This window comes from Arachis duranensis, chromosome 10, assembly GCF_000817695.3.
Source record: "Arachis duranensis cultivar V14167 chromosome 10, aradu.V14167.gnm2.J7QH, whole genome shotgun sequence".
NCBI classification, from domain to species: domain Eukaryota; kingdom Viridiplantae; phylum Streptophyta; class Magnoliopsida; order Fabales; family Fabaceae; genus Arachis; species Arachis duranensis.
Genome location: NC_029781.3, coordinates 33,563,329 through 33,577,740, shown reverse-complemented (window position 1 = coordinate 33,577,740; position 14,412 = coordinate 33,563,329). Strand labels below are relative to the sequence as shown.

Here is a 14,412-nt window from a genome sequence, read left to right as displayed (position 1 = left end):
CTTATTCTTATTCCGAGATATTCATTCATACCCAAGAACACGATGAATGTGATGATAAGTAACCCTCATTATCATTCTCACTTATGAACGCGCGTGACTGACAACCACTTCCGTTCTACATGCAACCGAGCTTGAATGCGTATCTCTTAGATTCCCCAACAGAATCTTCGTGGTATAAGCTAGATAGATGGCGGCATTTATGAGGATACGGAAAGTCTCACCTTGTCTGTGGTATTCCGAGTAGGATCCTGGGAATCCGGAAAGTCTAACCTTGTCTGTGATATTCCGAGTAGGATTCCGGTAATGAATGACTGTGACGTGCTTCAAACTTGCAACCTGCTGGGCGTTAGTGACAGACGCAAAAGGATCAAGGGATTCTATTCCAGTAGGAGCGGGAACCAACCGGTGATTAGCCGTACTGTGACAGAGTGCGTGAGCATTAGTTTTCACTGCGAGGATGGGATGTAGCCATCAACCATGGGTGATGCCTCCAGACGATTAGCCGTGCGACTGACAACCGCATAGGATCATTTTCCCGAGAGGATTGAAAGTAACCACAGCTGATGGTGAACCCCTATACAAAGCTTGCCATGGAAAGGAGTAAGAAGGATTGAATAGAAGCAGTAGGAGAGCAGGCGTCCTTGAGCCATACAGCATCTCCATTCGCTTATCTGAAATTCTCACCAATGAATCTACATAAGTCTTCTATCCGTTTATTATTTCTATTTTCTTATTTTTATTTTCTAACCCATAAACTATTTTAATCTGCCTAACTGAGATTTACAAGGTGACTATAGCTTGCTTCATACCAACAATCTCTGTGGGATCGACCCTTACTCACGTAAGGTTTATTACTTGGACGACCCAGTACACTTGCTGGTTAGTTGAACGGAGTTGTGAATTCAACCAGTGCCATAATAATGATTTCATACAAAGACAAACAACTTAAAGAGAATTGATCACAATTTCGTCCACCAATCAGCTTTGATTTTTAGAAGTTTATCTTCTAATTCTCGATGTCGCCTTACCTCCCTTTGTAGATCCTTCCCAACTTTTTGTTGATGCTGGGTTTCTGAGTTGCTTTAAACGATCCTAAAGTGCTTCTATTACTCCCGGATTTGATGAGTTTTTATCCCCGTTGGATTCCGGGGTGTGTTTCAGTGTAGTGTCCGTATTTTTGTGCGGCATTCTATCCTCTAGATCTGACTTCCAGGTCCCCGGCAATGGCGCCAATGTTCTGAGGGTTACCTGAAACTGTAGGTCGATCTCGGATGAGATCTTCTGTATTGGTCAGAGGTGTTGTGTCTGACTTGTTGAACTTGATGGTTGTGCTGATCCTTCGTCCCCAGAGGGTGGGGGGTACCTGCAAGGGACTCCGATGCTTAAGTTAGCAAGGGTATTAAGCAGGTATTTAGTAGAATCAGAGTATGAGTTATACCTGGGTGCTCCAATGTATTTATAATGGTGTAGAGTGACCTTTTTAGATAAGATAAGGTAGTCATCTTATCTTATCTTTATCATTTATGGGAACCGCCCTTATCTATATAGGCTTGGGTTGCCTTTGGATTGAGGTCGTGTTCCTCAATTTTGGGCCCTTTACTGGGCTTTCCTGTGACTCGGCCGAGCTTTTTGAGAAGAGGTCGGGTCATCCTTACCTGAAAAGGTCGGTTGCTTTGTCTATAGAACATCCCGGGTCTGACAGCTCGATCAAAGGTATGAACAGTGGGTATTTGACTTCTCTTATGAATCTTGCCTCCAGTAGAGCTTGTACCTACTCTTCCACAGCTTGAGAACGTTCTGGTGTCAGCTTTCTATGCCTCTGTTGCACTGGCCAAGATCCGGGGTAGAATGCTAGCTTGTGACACATTAACTTAGGGTCTATGCCTCGCATGTCTGCGGCCTTCCACGCAAATAGGTCGATGTTATCTCGTAAGAACTGTATGAGTGATTCTTTTATGTCTTTTATGTTTATAGGACTTTCTATATTTCACCTTCAAGTTGTGGGCGGAGTTCGCCCGCCTCTGACCTCCACCGAATTCGATTGTGTGGAATTCTTCTGCTCTGCCTCTGAGGTTCAGACTTTCGTTGTAACAGCGGTGCGCCGTCTTCTGATTTACTTTTATTGTAGCTATCCCTTCTACAGTTGGGAATTTCATGCATAGATGTGGAGTCGAAACTATTGTACCGAGCTGATTTAATGTTGTCCGACCTATTAAGGTATTGTAGGCTGAACTTACGTCGACCACGATGTAATCTATCTTGAGTGTTCTCGACAGGTTTCCTTTTCCGAAAGTTGTGTGCAGCGAGATGTATCCCAACGGTTGGACCGGGGTGTCTTCTATTCCGAATAGGCTGTTCGGATATGCTCTAAGCTCTTTTTCTTCAAAGCCGAGCTTGTCAACGACAGTTTTGAATAAGATGTCGGCGGAGCTCCCCTGGTCTATCAGTGTGCGGTGGAGATTTGTGTTTGCTAGTATAACAGTGATGACCATGGGATCGTCGTGTCCCGATACGATGCCGGATGAGTCTTCTTTGGTGAAAGTAATCGCGGGGATGTCGGGTGCTTCCTTCTTCCTTTCAACATGATATACGTCCTTAAGATGTGCGGGTTGATTTGGAGATTCCTCCCCCCGCAAATCCGCCGTGTATCATGTGGACATGTCTTTCCGGTATATGAGGTGATCGCTCGATTTGTCCAACATCTTCTGCTCTTCTTCTTTTTCTTTGTTCCTCGTCCCGAGTGGCCAGATACCGATCTAGCTTCCCCTCTCTTACTAGTTTTTCTATGACATTTTTTAAATCGAAACACTCATTGGTGGAATGTTTGTGGATCCGATCATATTCACAGTATTCAGCCCGATTTCTTCCTCCTTTTTTGCCTTTGAGTGGTCGAGCTGGAGGTATTTTTTCAATGTTGCAAACCTCTTTGTAGACGTCCACAAGAGACACCTGAAGGGGAGTGTAACTGTGGTAATTTTTTATTTTTTCTCCATGTCGATCTTCCTTTTTTTTGGATTCTTTGTCCTTGTCCAGGGAGGTGAATCCGGATTTCAAGGTCTCTCCTAGTCGAGAGTTTTCCTCCATGTTGATGTACTTCTCTGCTCGTTCTTGCACTTTGTTCATAGATGTGGGGTGTTTTTTCGATATAGATTGGATAAAAGGCCCCTCTCGCAAGCCATTGATGAGGCCCATAATGGCAGCCTCTATTGGTAGGTTCTGTATGTCTAGGCATGTTTTGTTGAATCTTTCCATGTAGTTACTGAGAGTTTCCCGTTTTCCTTGCCTAATTCCTAATAGACATGGAGCGTGCTTAGCCTTGTCTTTTTGAATGGAGAATCTGGCCAGAAACTTCTTGGCCAAATCGTTGAAACTCGAGATGGACCTAAGAGGTAGATTGTCGAACCATCTGATTGCCGTCTTTGTTAAAGTAGTCGGAAAGGCTTTGCAACGAACTGCATCTGGGGCATCGATGAGGTACATTCTACTTCTGAAATTGCTAAGATGATGACCGGGATCTATAGTGCCATCGTATAAAGTCATATTTGGGAGTTTAAAGTCTTTTGGGATTTTGGTCTTCATGATCTCCTTGGTGAACGAATCTTGTTCCTTGCGAGAGTTGTCCTCATAAGGGGATCGGTTGGCTTTGGTCTTGAGATCGGCTTCGAGTTTTAGAAGTTTATCCTCCAATTCCCGGCGTCGCCTTATTTTCTTCTATAGGTCTTTCTCAGCCTTTCGTTGACATAGGGCTTCTTCTTCCAGTTGTTTTAAACGGTCTTGAAGCGCCTCCATGGCTCCTGCGTTTGGAGAATTCTTTTTGTTGTTAAGTTGAGGAGCATCCTTTGGTGTAGTGTCCGCGTTTTTGAGCGGCGTTCTATCCTCTAGATATGAATTGTGGTCATTGTCATGGTCGTCTGCCATGATGATGGGATGACTTTCAGGTCCCCGGCAACGGCGCTAATGTGCCGAGGGTTACCTGAAACTGTAGGTCGATCTCGGACAAGATCTTCTGTACTGGTTGGAGTTTGTTGTGTCCGATTTGTTGGACTTGATGGTGATGCTGATCCTTCATCACCAGAGGGTGGTGGTACCTGCAAGGGACTCCGATGTCTAAGTTAGCAAGGGTATTAAGCAGGTATTGAGTAGAATCAGAGTATGAATTATACCTGGGTACTCTAGTGTATTTATAATTGTGTGGAGCGACCTTTCTTAGATAAGATAAGTTAGTTATCTTATCTTATCTTTATCTTCAAGCGAGGTTATCTTATCTTTAAGGGAACCGCCTTTATCTCTATAGGCTTGGGCTGCCCTTGGATTTGGGTCGTGTTCTTCTGTTTGGGCCATTTATTGGGCTTTCCTGGTAGTTTGGCTAAGCTCTTTGAGAAGAGGTCAGATTGTCCTGACCTGAGGAGGTCGGTCACTTTGTCGGTAGAACATCCCGGGTCGGACAGCTTGACCCAGGGTATGAACACCCGGCAATGGCGCCAAAAACATAATACATAAAAAATAAATTTCTCACGTAATTACTACCGGCAAGTATACTGATGATTGGATTTTTGATGGTTTAGAATTTCACAATTGAAGTCTCGTTGCAAGTATAGTTTCTAAACCAACAATAACCCTTTCATACAAAAATTTGTTTGTCACTAAAACAAACCCCTAAAATCTATAAATCGAAGTATTGAACCTCAGGTCGTTCTCCCTATGAATTACAATAAAGTGTTCTTGTTATTGGTTGTAAGTTATTTTGGGATTTTTGAGATTTTAGACAATAAATATAAATGGCAAAGAAAATAAACTAATAACTAACAAAGCTCTTGGCAAGATATGAGAAGTAGAAGTCCTATCCTAGTTATCCTCCTCAATTGTGACCACAAATTGTTCATTGCTACCACACAGTTAACCTCTAACCATGGAGGAAAGTAAAGTGGATGAATCAATTTGATTCCTCAAGTCCTAATCAACTCCTAAAGGAAAGACTAGCTTTAGAGGCATTCAAATCAATTAGCAACTTCCAATTATCAATCAACAAATGAATTAGATAACTCAAGAGTCACTAATTACTCAACCAAAGCCAAGAGGAACAAAATCTATACTAAAATCCAACCAAGCATTTCATCAAACACTTGGAAGGTACAAAAGAAAAGCAAAGCAAATTGACAACAAGAATAGAATCTAACAACAATTATTGCAAAGAATTAACAACAACAATCAAAAGAAGCACAATTATTATGAATTACCTTGAATTGAATTGAAAGAAAAAATAAGGAACAAGAGTGGATCTACAACAAAGTATAAGAACAACATAAATGAAGTTACAACAAAAGAATAGAAGAAGAATGAATGTAACAACAAGGAATTGAAAGGTGGAAGTAGAAGAAAGCATGAATTTAAATCTAGATCTAAAAACTAAACCTAATCCTAATCCTAATCCTAGAGAGAAGTGAGAGCTTTTCTCTCTAAAACTAACCCTAAACTAATCCTAATGAGTGTGTATGAATGGAATCCCCCCTTTTGCTCTTCAATCACTGGCTTTAAATAGCATTTCTAGTGCCAGAGTTGGTTGGAATTGGGCCCCACAACCCTTGAGAATTCGTTGGGTGCGTTTTCATTAAAAAATCATATTTCATCACCGACGCGTACACGCACAGCACGCGTACGCGTCCATTGGGTAATTCGCAAGGTGCGCGCGCGTGTCCATGGGCGAGTCCAAATTTTTGGCTTTTTCCATGATTTATCCACTTTGCATGCTTTCCTCTTCACTCCTTTGATCTATTCCTAGCCTTTTCAATCTGAAATCACTAACAAACACATCAAGGCATCTAGTGAAATCAAAGGTGAATTAAAATTAACTAATTTAAGGTATAGAAAGCATGTTTTCACATCTAAGCACAAATAAGGAGACAATCACAAAATCATGCTAATTCATTGAATAAATGTGGGTAAAAGGTATTAAAATCTCTTAAAATCAATACAAGATAAACCCTACAAATGGGGTTTATCATATACGGGGTCATATCAAGTAATAAAACTCATAAGAGAGAGGTCGATTCCACGAGGATTAAAGGATTAAGCAATCAATAGTCAATTGATTATTCTAGTTAGACAATCATTTTGGAGTGATGAGCAAACAGGAAATATAAATGACTAGAAATTTAAAGAAAGCAATAAAGTGCAGAGAAAGTAAATGACGTAAAAGTAAAGTGCAGGAAAGCAAAGTGCTGGAAATAAAAGTACAAGGAAATAAAATGGTAGAAAGTAAATGACGGAAAGTAAAGATAGCAAACATAAAGGATTGGAGATGTTGATTCCTCTTTACTCAATGGGTTTCACTCCTTCTTAATCATGTAAGATAGATCCATGGCAGATTGTAAATAATTGAGTCCCAATCTCTTGGTGACTCAATTTCTGTCAGCACAATCAATTGCCACTCTCGTGATTTAATTGGTCATGAGAAGAGGTTAAGTTCAATTTCTAATACAAAAACCACACAACCCTCAAGACCTCAATTCAAAGTGGTTACATCTCACATACCAACAAACAATGTATTGATCAAGAAGATTATGAGAGAAGAGCCTCAAGTGTTTAAGGTCGAGTAATCGAACCATCGAACCCTCACCGGATGTGTTTACACTCTATTCGCTCAAGTGTTTAGGGTCGATTCACTCAATTCTCCCCTAATCATGCTTTCCAAGGTTTGTTCTTCTTCTAACAATCAACATATATTTCATGCATGCATACAATTATCATGAGGTCTTTTCTTTAGGTTGTAATGAGGTTAGGGTCAAGGTAGGATGCATATTTGGTGAAGTGAGTTTAAAATTTGAATCTTTGACAAGCTTAAACTTCCAACCTAGCCTATGACATCCTATACAATTAACTTCTAACCTAACTACCCATTTTTCACTTTTTCACATACTCATGTATTTTCTTTTCATTTCACAACACATATGCATTGATTTTATTGGACCTTGCTTCACTTGGGGTATTTTGTCCCCTTTTTATTACTTTTCTTTTTTTATTTTTCTTTCTTTTTCTATATTTTTTTTTCTTTTCCATATTATTTTTCATTTCTTTTCTTTTTCTTTTGTTTTTCTCAATTTTTTTCTATATTCAAGAACATCAATGCATAAGGTCTATACATTTAATCAATACACGAACATGCACCCAATTCCCAATATTTTCAACAAAATACAAAATACACCCTTTTTCCCAACCAATGTCCCAAGATTTCTCACACTTGAATGATACATACACACACTAGCCTAAGCCAATCAAAGATCCAAATTAAGGACATTTATTGTTTTTCGCTTTAAGGCTTGTAATGTGCTAAATTAAGAACAAAGTGGGTTATTCGTAGGCTCAAAGTTGGCTAACAAAGGTTGATAAAAGGTAAGGCTATTTGGGCAAGTGAGCTAATGAAATGATGGTCTCTATCATATAAATGCATGTATACACAAAATAATGGACATAAAGAATCAAACAAATCAAAGATCACAATCATAGAAAGAGAATAATGCACACAAGAAGGAAAAATAAGCGGTTATAAGATGTAACCACACCATTAGGCTCATATCTCACAAGCTTGTGTTCTTAGCTCAAGAATTATGATCCACAATATATATACTTCAAGCGAGTTTTATGAAAAAGTTTTTCACCCAAATCAATTGAGGTGCCCTATAGATAAATTTCTTGAAAAATTTCATTATTTTGACAAAGCTTATTGTGTATACATATGCGAAAATAAGAAAATGCAAGTAAAAATCCTAAAAACATAAAATAAAATGCAAAAGTGTTGGGATTAGAAATTTGTCACCCAAAATCGCCGACCAGTCGGACGACCTCCCCACACTTAAAAGTTTGCACCGTCCTCGGTGCATCCAAAGATGAGCAAGTGGGTACGACGAATCTCTGGATTGCTGCGTGTTCTTAGTCTTGCTTCCGTTATTGCTTGTGGTGCATCCATCATGAAAAGCAAAAATATAACACCATAAGATGAGAAGATATGAAAGCAAGGAAGCATACATTGTTGGAGTGAGGTAAATCACTAGAATGGAATGAGTGAATTAATGTGACATTAATAAAAGTGAGTGTGCATTCTATGTTGTGCACGGTTTAGAGCACACACTAACATGAAAGGCTAAGTCACAATAGCAGCAAGCTCTTTACTTATTCTAGTGTGCTTGAAATGCTTTAAGTAAATTTGTAAGGTAAGACAAGCATTAAAGAGGCATAAAAGCATTCAAGCTAAAAGTATTTGGATGCATATGATCATAACACAAGGCATTAAGGTAAATGCATAACATTATCCATCAAGAGGTTGCCTAATCACAGAATAAGGCTCAAACCACATGGTGGCCAAATCATGTAATTCAAGAAGAGTTACAAGCTCGAAGGCAATTCTCATCACTTGGTATTCTTAAAAGGTAAGCATGAAGAACTCAAAACCATGTAACAAAATATAACCTCAACAATAGACTCCAACAAAGATTATAGACATAATGATGTTAAGATAACATCCATTTTATTATCCAGCAGCAATTAATGGTAAACAAGAATAATAATCCAAGACTTATAATGAAAAAGAGAAAATGAAATGAAAACTAAACTAACTAACTAATCAACTAACTAACTAACTAATTAACTAACTAAAATAAATGGTTATCAATGGTGTTTAGGAGTGTTGGATGAGGGGTAGAAGAAGGGAAGAAGAAAGTAGGAGGAAAGAAACGGAAAGAAGAGAAGAAAGGAAATGGTTGAGATAAGGGAATCTGCGCGTAAGCGTGCACGACGGGCGAGCACGGATGGTGGTGCAATGGATGCGACGTGTACGCGCACAGAGTGCGTCCGCATCGATGGAATATTCTGAGAGTGGCGCGTACGCAGCATGTGTGCGTATGTGCGAGTGGGTTTGTGCCAAAGGCACTACGTTGGCGCAACATGGGAATAACTCTCTGGAAAATGTACCAGGAGGGCAGGTGGCACTATCGGCGTGCGCGTACGGTGCGCTTGCGCGTCAATCCGCAAGTTGCCAAAAAGAACGCGTACGCGCCAGGTGTGCGTACGCACGAATTGGTTTGTGCCTTAGGCTCGATTTTTGCACAGTGCAGGCTTAACTCCCAGGTTTTTAGCTAGGGGTGAAATTTGTACATCCACGCGTACGCGTCTTTGGCATGTCCGTGGGGGTTGGTGAAAATTCTTGATGCACGCATACGCATGCAGTGCGCGTACGCGTGGATGGTGCTTTATTTTTCAAATTTTTTTATGTTTTTGCACCAATCCAAGCATGCCAAATCTCCAAACAGCTACCCAAAACACCTTAAAACCTTATTTAACATACTAAACTATCAAATAAAGTCAACCAACTAATCTAAACATGAAATTAAACTAATTCTACCAATATGTACAAAAGAGAAAATGAAAGGATTTTACCATGGTGGGGTGTCTCCCACCTAGCACTTTTGTTTATTGTCCTTAAGTTGGACTTATGGGGAGCTCCTCTCAAGGTGGCTTGTGCTTAAATTCATCTTGGAACTTCCACCAATGCTTAGACCTCCAATAAGCTCCATCATTCAAGATCAATATCGCCAAGCTTTAATGGAGTTCTCAACAAACCATGGGCTCCCAATGTTGATCCTCTTCTTGTGATCCGGGATCTCACACTTTATTTTCACACCCGTCTCTAAGTTGATTATCATTAGTCCATGTGGGTGGAAAGTAAGATGAATTCTCAATAAGGTGACCAAACATCCTTTTAGACCCATGCACTCTAGTTCTACACCAACCTTTGCTATCAAGCTTTGGACATGTGACCATAATGAACCTAGAATGATGCTTCCAACCACTAACCATCTCCCTTTTACTATTAAAGCCACTAATTTTTCTAAGTTGACCATCTGTCTCAAGTAAACCATATTCAAGGGGGATGATAAAGCTTAAGTATAAGGAACTTACCCACTTGAATGAAAGAATGGATGGTGGTGGCTTGGGGAGAGGTATATCTAATGTCCTTGCAAGCTCTACTCCCTTTTTTGCTTCGTTGTTTGTCTCCACCTCTTTACAAACTTCTTCACTTTCAATCCTTTGTTCATAATTTTCATCTAGCTCTTCTCCATCACTTAAATCATAGATGGGAGGAAGAGAAAAATCTACCTCCACATTGCTTTTTATCTCATTTGGAGAAGGTTCTTAAAATTCAAAGGATTCACCACCAAGAAGGTTGGATGCATGATCTTCATCACCAAGGAAACTCAACTCTTGCTCCATTCCTTCTAAGGCTTCATTCAATAATTGTTTTGGAGGTTGTGCACTCTCCTCCTCAACATCCAATTCAATCTTCTTGGAGTTGTTCTCTTCAACTCTAAGTTCCCAAGGAGGTTCCGCATCTCCTAAATCTTCAACCACTTCTTCCTCTTCTTCGATGATCATAGGCTCCTCCAATTGTTCTAATACAAAGTGGCATTCCTCATTTTCCACCGGAGTTTCCAATCTCTCCTTCATGCTATGCTTTTCAATTGATTCTCCACATGTGACCATGGGAGTGCTTTGAGTACTTAAGCATTGGGAGGTTAAGGTGCTTACTACCCTGGTCAAAGTAGCCACAAATTCTAGTGTCTCCCTTTGCATTTCTCCTTGCCCTTGAAGTATAAGGCTAAGGATTTCATCCATTGAGTATTAGGATGGATATGAGGGTTCATTATCTTGGAGAAAGGGTTCATAATAGGAAGGTGGTTTGATAAACCACTATTTTATAGTTTATATTGTGTTTAATTGTGTGGTTTTGTTGTGATCCTTACCCACTTATTCATCAATTTAGCATGCATTTAGATTTCTTTCCTGAATTTATTACATGTTTGAAAATTGCTTCCTAGAGACTTTAATTATTTAATTTTAATTCTCATTTATTCCATTCGATGTCGTAATCTGTGTGTCAAGTGTTTCAGGCTTTATAGGGCATGATCGAGACGGAGATTGGAGAGGAAGCTAGCAAAAATGGGAGGAACACAAGAATTTGAGGAGATAACCAGCGAAAAGTGACGCGGTCGCATGGCTCACGCGACCGCGCGAAGGAGCGCAAATCGCAGTGACGCGGTCGTATGGCTTGTGCGGCAGCGCGGATTGGAAAGCACAAGCGACGCGGTAGCATGGACGACGCAAACGCGTGAAGAGGAAAAGCACAAGTGACGCGTCTGCATGGACGATGCGATCGCGTGACATGCGCGATCTGCATAATCTGCAGAATCCGAAACAAGCGATTTTGGACCCTATATCGGCCCAGTTTTCGGCCCGGAACAGCAGACTAGAGTCAGAGAATATGCAGAAACAAGGCAGACACATTTTTTCATTCAGTAGTTTTTAGATCTAGTTTTTTTTTACTCTCTTACGTTTTTCTCTCTAGTTTTTAGGATTTTAATTTTCAATTGGTCTTAGCATTGGAACATTGAGAAGAGTTATTTCCTCATCAAGACTTCATCATTATAGTTTGTTCTCTTAGCTTGGTTTTATTCTTCCATGTTCTTTGTTATGTTCAATTTTGTCATTCAGATACTTTTATGATTAATTAATGCAAGGATTATTTCTTTTTAATTTAATTTCCATTCCAATAATCATGTCTTCTTTTAATTCCCTTTCATGTGCCATGGATTCTTTATTTACAACGCGTGAGTAGTTTCATTACTTGATGGGGAATTGATTAAAAGGAACTCTTGAGTTGGAAGGATTGAAGGAAAATTTGTAATTGGGTTAAATGTTGGATTGCTATCCTGTCACCGACGCCAATCCCTTTGAACTAAGTGGGTTGCAACTTGTGAACAGATCTGGCATTCCCACTTGTTTGACTTTCCCTTACCTAGTAAAGGATAACCAAACAGAATAACCATTAATTATAAATCAATCTTAAAAAAATCATTCCATCAATGATAGAGATTCTAACCAATCAATTCCCAGTCAAGGCTTTTATTTTTATTATTTAAAATTCCTCAATTTAAATCCCAATTTACTTAGCTCAACTTTTTGGAATATCTGATTAATAAAACAACACACTTTTCTGCAACTCGTTGGGAGACGATCTGGGACTTAAAACTCCCAGTAATTTTAATTTAAACTTTCTGTGACATATTTCTAAATTGATAGGCAGATTTTCGGTGAGTTAAGAACTATACTTGCAACGTAACCATTTTAATAAATTTTTAATTCACCAGCTTCTGCACTCCATCAATTTTTGGCGCCGTTGCCGGGGAGTTGCAATAGAGTGCTAATTTTATTAATTAGAATCTATTTACTTGCATTTTATTTAATTTTGCTACTATGAGCTGCATGTTTCTTACGTCAAATGACACGTTCACTTCCTGATCCACGATTGCTAATATTCGATCCTGAAATTGAAAGAACAATTTCACGAATAAGGCGAGAACAGCGTAGGTTAGTCCGCTCTGAGGGCGGATCTGAAAGTGAATCTGAGGAAGGATATCTCTACAATTGTTCAGGATGACAATGAGACCCTCTTTGAATACTGGGAGCGCTTCAATAATCTTCTGGAAGCATGCCCCCACCACATGATTGACAAGATCGTGCTACTCAGTTATATCACACAAGGTATGAGGCCCCAAGATAAGACCATATTGGAAAGTGCCAGCAATGGGTCTATGAAGAAATACAAGACCACTGATGAAGCTTGGCAATTGATCAGTGATTTAGCTGAATCTACTCGGAACCACAGATAGAAGCAAGGCTGTTCAAGGGCCGTTGCAGAAGTATCTTCCGGCATAAAGACTGCTGCTCTAAATCGAAGCATCTGTGAAATGACCAACCTGCTGAAGCAAATGCAGTTAAATCAACAAGCTCAGCAAAACTCAACCGCAGCATAACCAACAACTAGTTCCACAAAGAATTTGTAGAATTTGTGCTAATTACAGCCATTACACTGATGAATGCCCGCAGCTCCAACAAGAAGACAACATGGTGGCATCCACTCACAACTTCTATGACCGCCCCAACCAAGGGTACAATCAAAGTGGAAATAATAACCATGGATGGTAGGACAATTCAAACCAGAATTGGAGGGACAACAATAATAGGGGAGGCAGAGATAATCAGGGAAATCAAAGGTGGAATAATTACAACAACAGGCAGCAAAATCAACCTTACCGAGCACCTCACCTGAGGTAAAACCAAGGACCACCGAACAATCAGCAGCAAACCTCTCAATTTACTCATTCTTCTGTATCTTCTAATGAAGATTTATTACAAGCTTTTTGAGAAAAGACAACTGGCCATGGAAAATACCATCATGAACAGTATTAACGCCAGTCTGAATGGTTTCACCTCTACTCTGCAAGCTTTTATGACACAACTTGGTTCATCACAAAATTCCAGTAACCAACCTTCAAGCACCACTGGAATCCCCTCTCAACCATTACCCAATCCAAAGGGAGGCATTAATGCCATCACCCTAAGGTTCAAAACCACACTGCAGGAGAGGAATCAGGAGGAACCAAGCTCACCAGAATACGCCTCAGCTGAATAGGTGGTAGAAATCGAAGATGTCGAAGAGGAAGAGGATATACATGACATAGCTAAAGAAGAGATAGCTCAACCACAGGAAGAAGCACAAAAAGGTGCAGGCACCACAGAAAACACTACTCCAATCCCATTTCCATAACTTGCAAGGAAGCCTAGGAAGCAGCTGGAACCTGATCCTAAAATGGTAGAAATATTCAAAAAGGTTGATGAAACTGTTCCCCTTTTTGATGTTATTCAGCAGGTACCTAAATATGCAAAGTTTCTAAAAGACTTATGTATCCATAAAGACAAAATTAATGAATTAGAAACTATTCCTTTAGGTAGTTCTATATCCACTTTAATGGGAGGATTACCTGAAAAATATAGTGATCCAGGTCCTTGCATAGTTAGTTGTACTATTGGTGGTGTAGTAATTTATGATTGCATGTGTGATTTAGGAGCATGTGTCAATATAATGCCTTTGTCTATATATGATGTTTTAAGGCTCCCTCCCTTAAAAAGGTCGGCAGCTCGTTTTGTGTTAGCAGATAAAAGCATTATTACAGTGGCTGGAGTTACTGAAGATGTTTTGGTGAACATTAAAGGGCTCATATTTCCCACTGATTTTTATATCTTGGAGATGTCCCATAATGATTCAGATAAGCCATCATCAATCCTACTTGGAAGACCATTCCTGAAGACATCAAAATTCAAATTGGATGCTTTTTCAGGGACATACTCCTTTGAAATAGATGGCCGCATGGTAATCTTCAATCTGAATGGAGTCATTGACAATCCCCCAGAAGATCGTTCTATCTTCTAGTGTGATGTCATAGACGAAAGTGTGGCTGAAGTTCAAAAGAAAGAGTTTGAAGAGAGGCACACTGGACAAGGTCCAAGTATGGGGACCTTCTT

At 39.8% G+C, this 14,412-nt stretch overlaps 1 non-coding gene across 1 annotated transcript; it reads right to left on the bottom strand.

Annotated features, from left to right (window-relative positions):
* Positions 1–12,449: 12,449 nt before the first annotated feature.
* LOC127743284 (small nucleolar RNA R71) lies at positions 12,450–12,557 on the bottom strand. The gene has a single exon (XR_008004678.1). It is a non-coding gene; the product is annotated as a small nucleolar RNA R71 (small nucleolar RNA).
* Between the last annotated feature and the right edge of the window lie 1,855 nt (positions 12,558–14,412).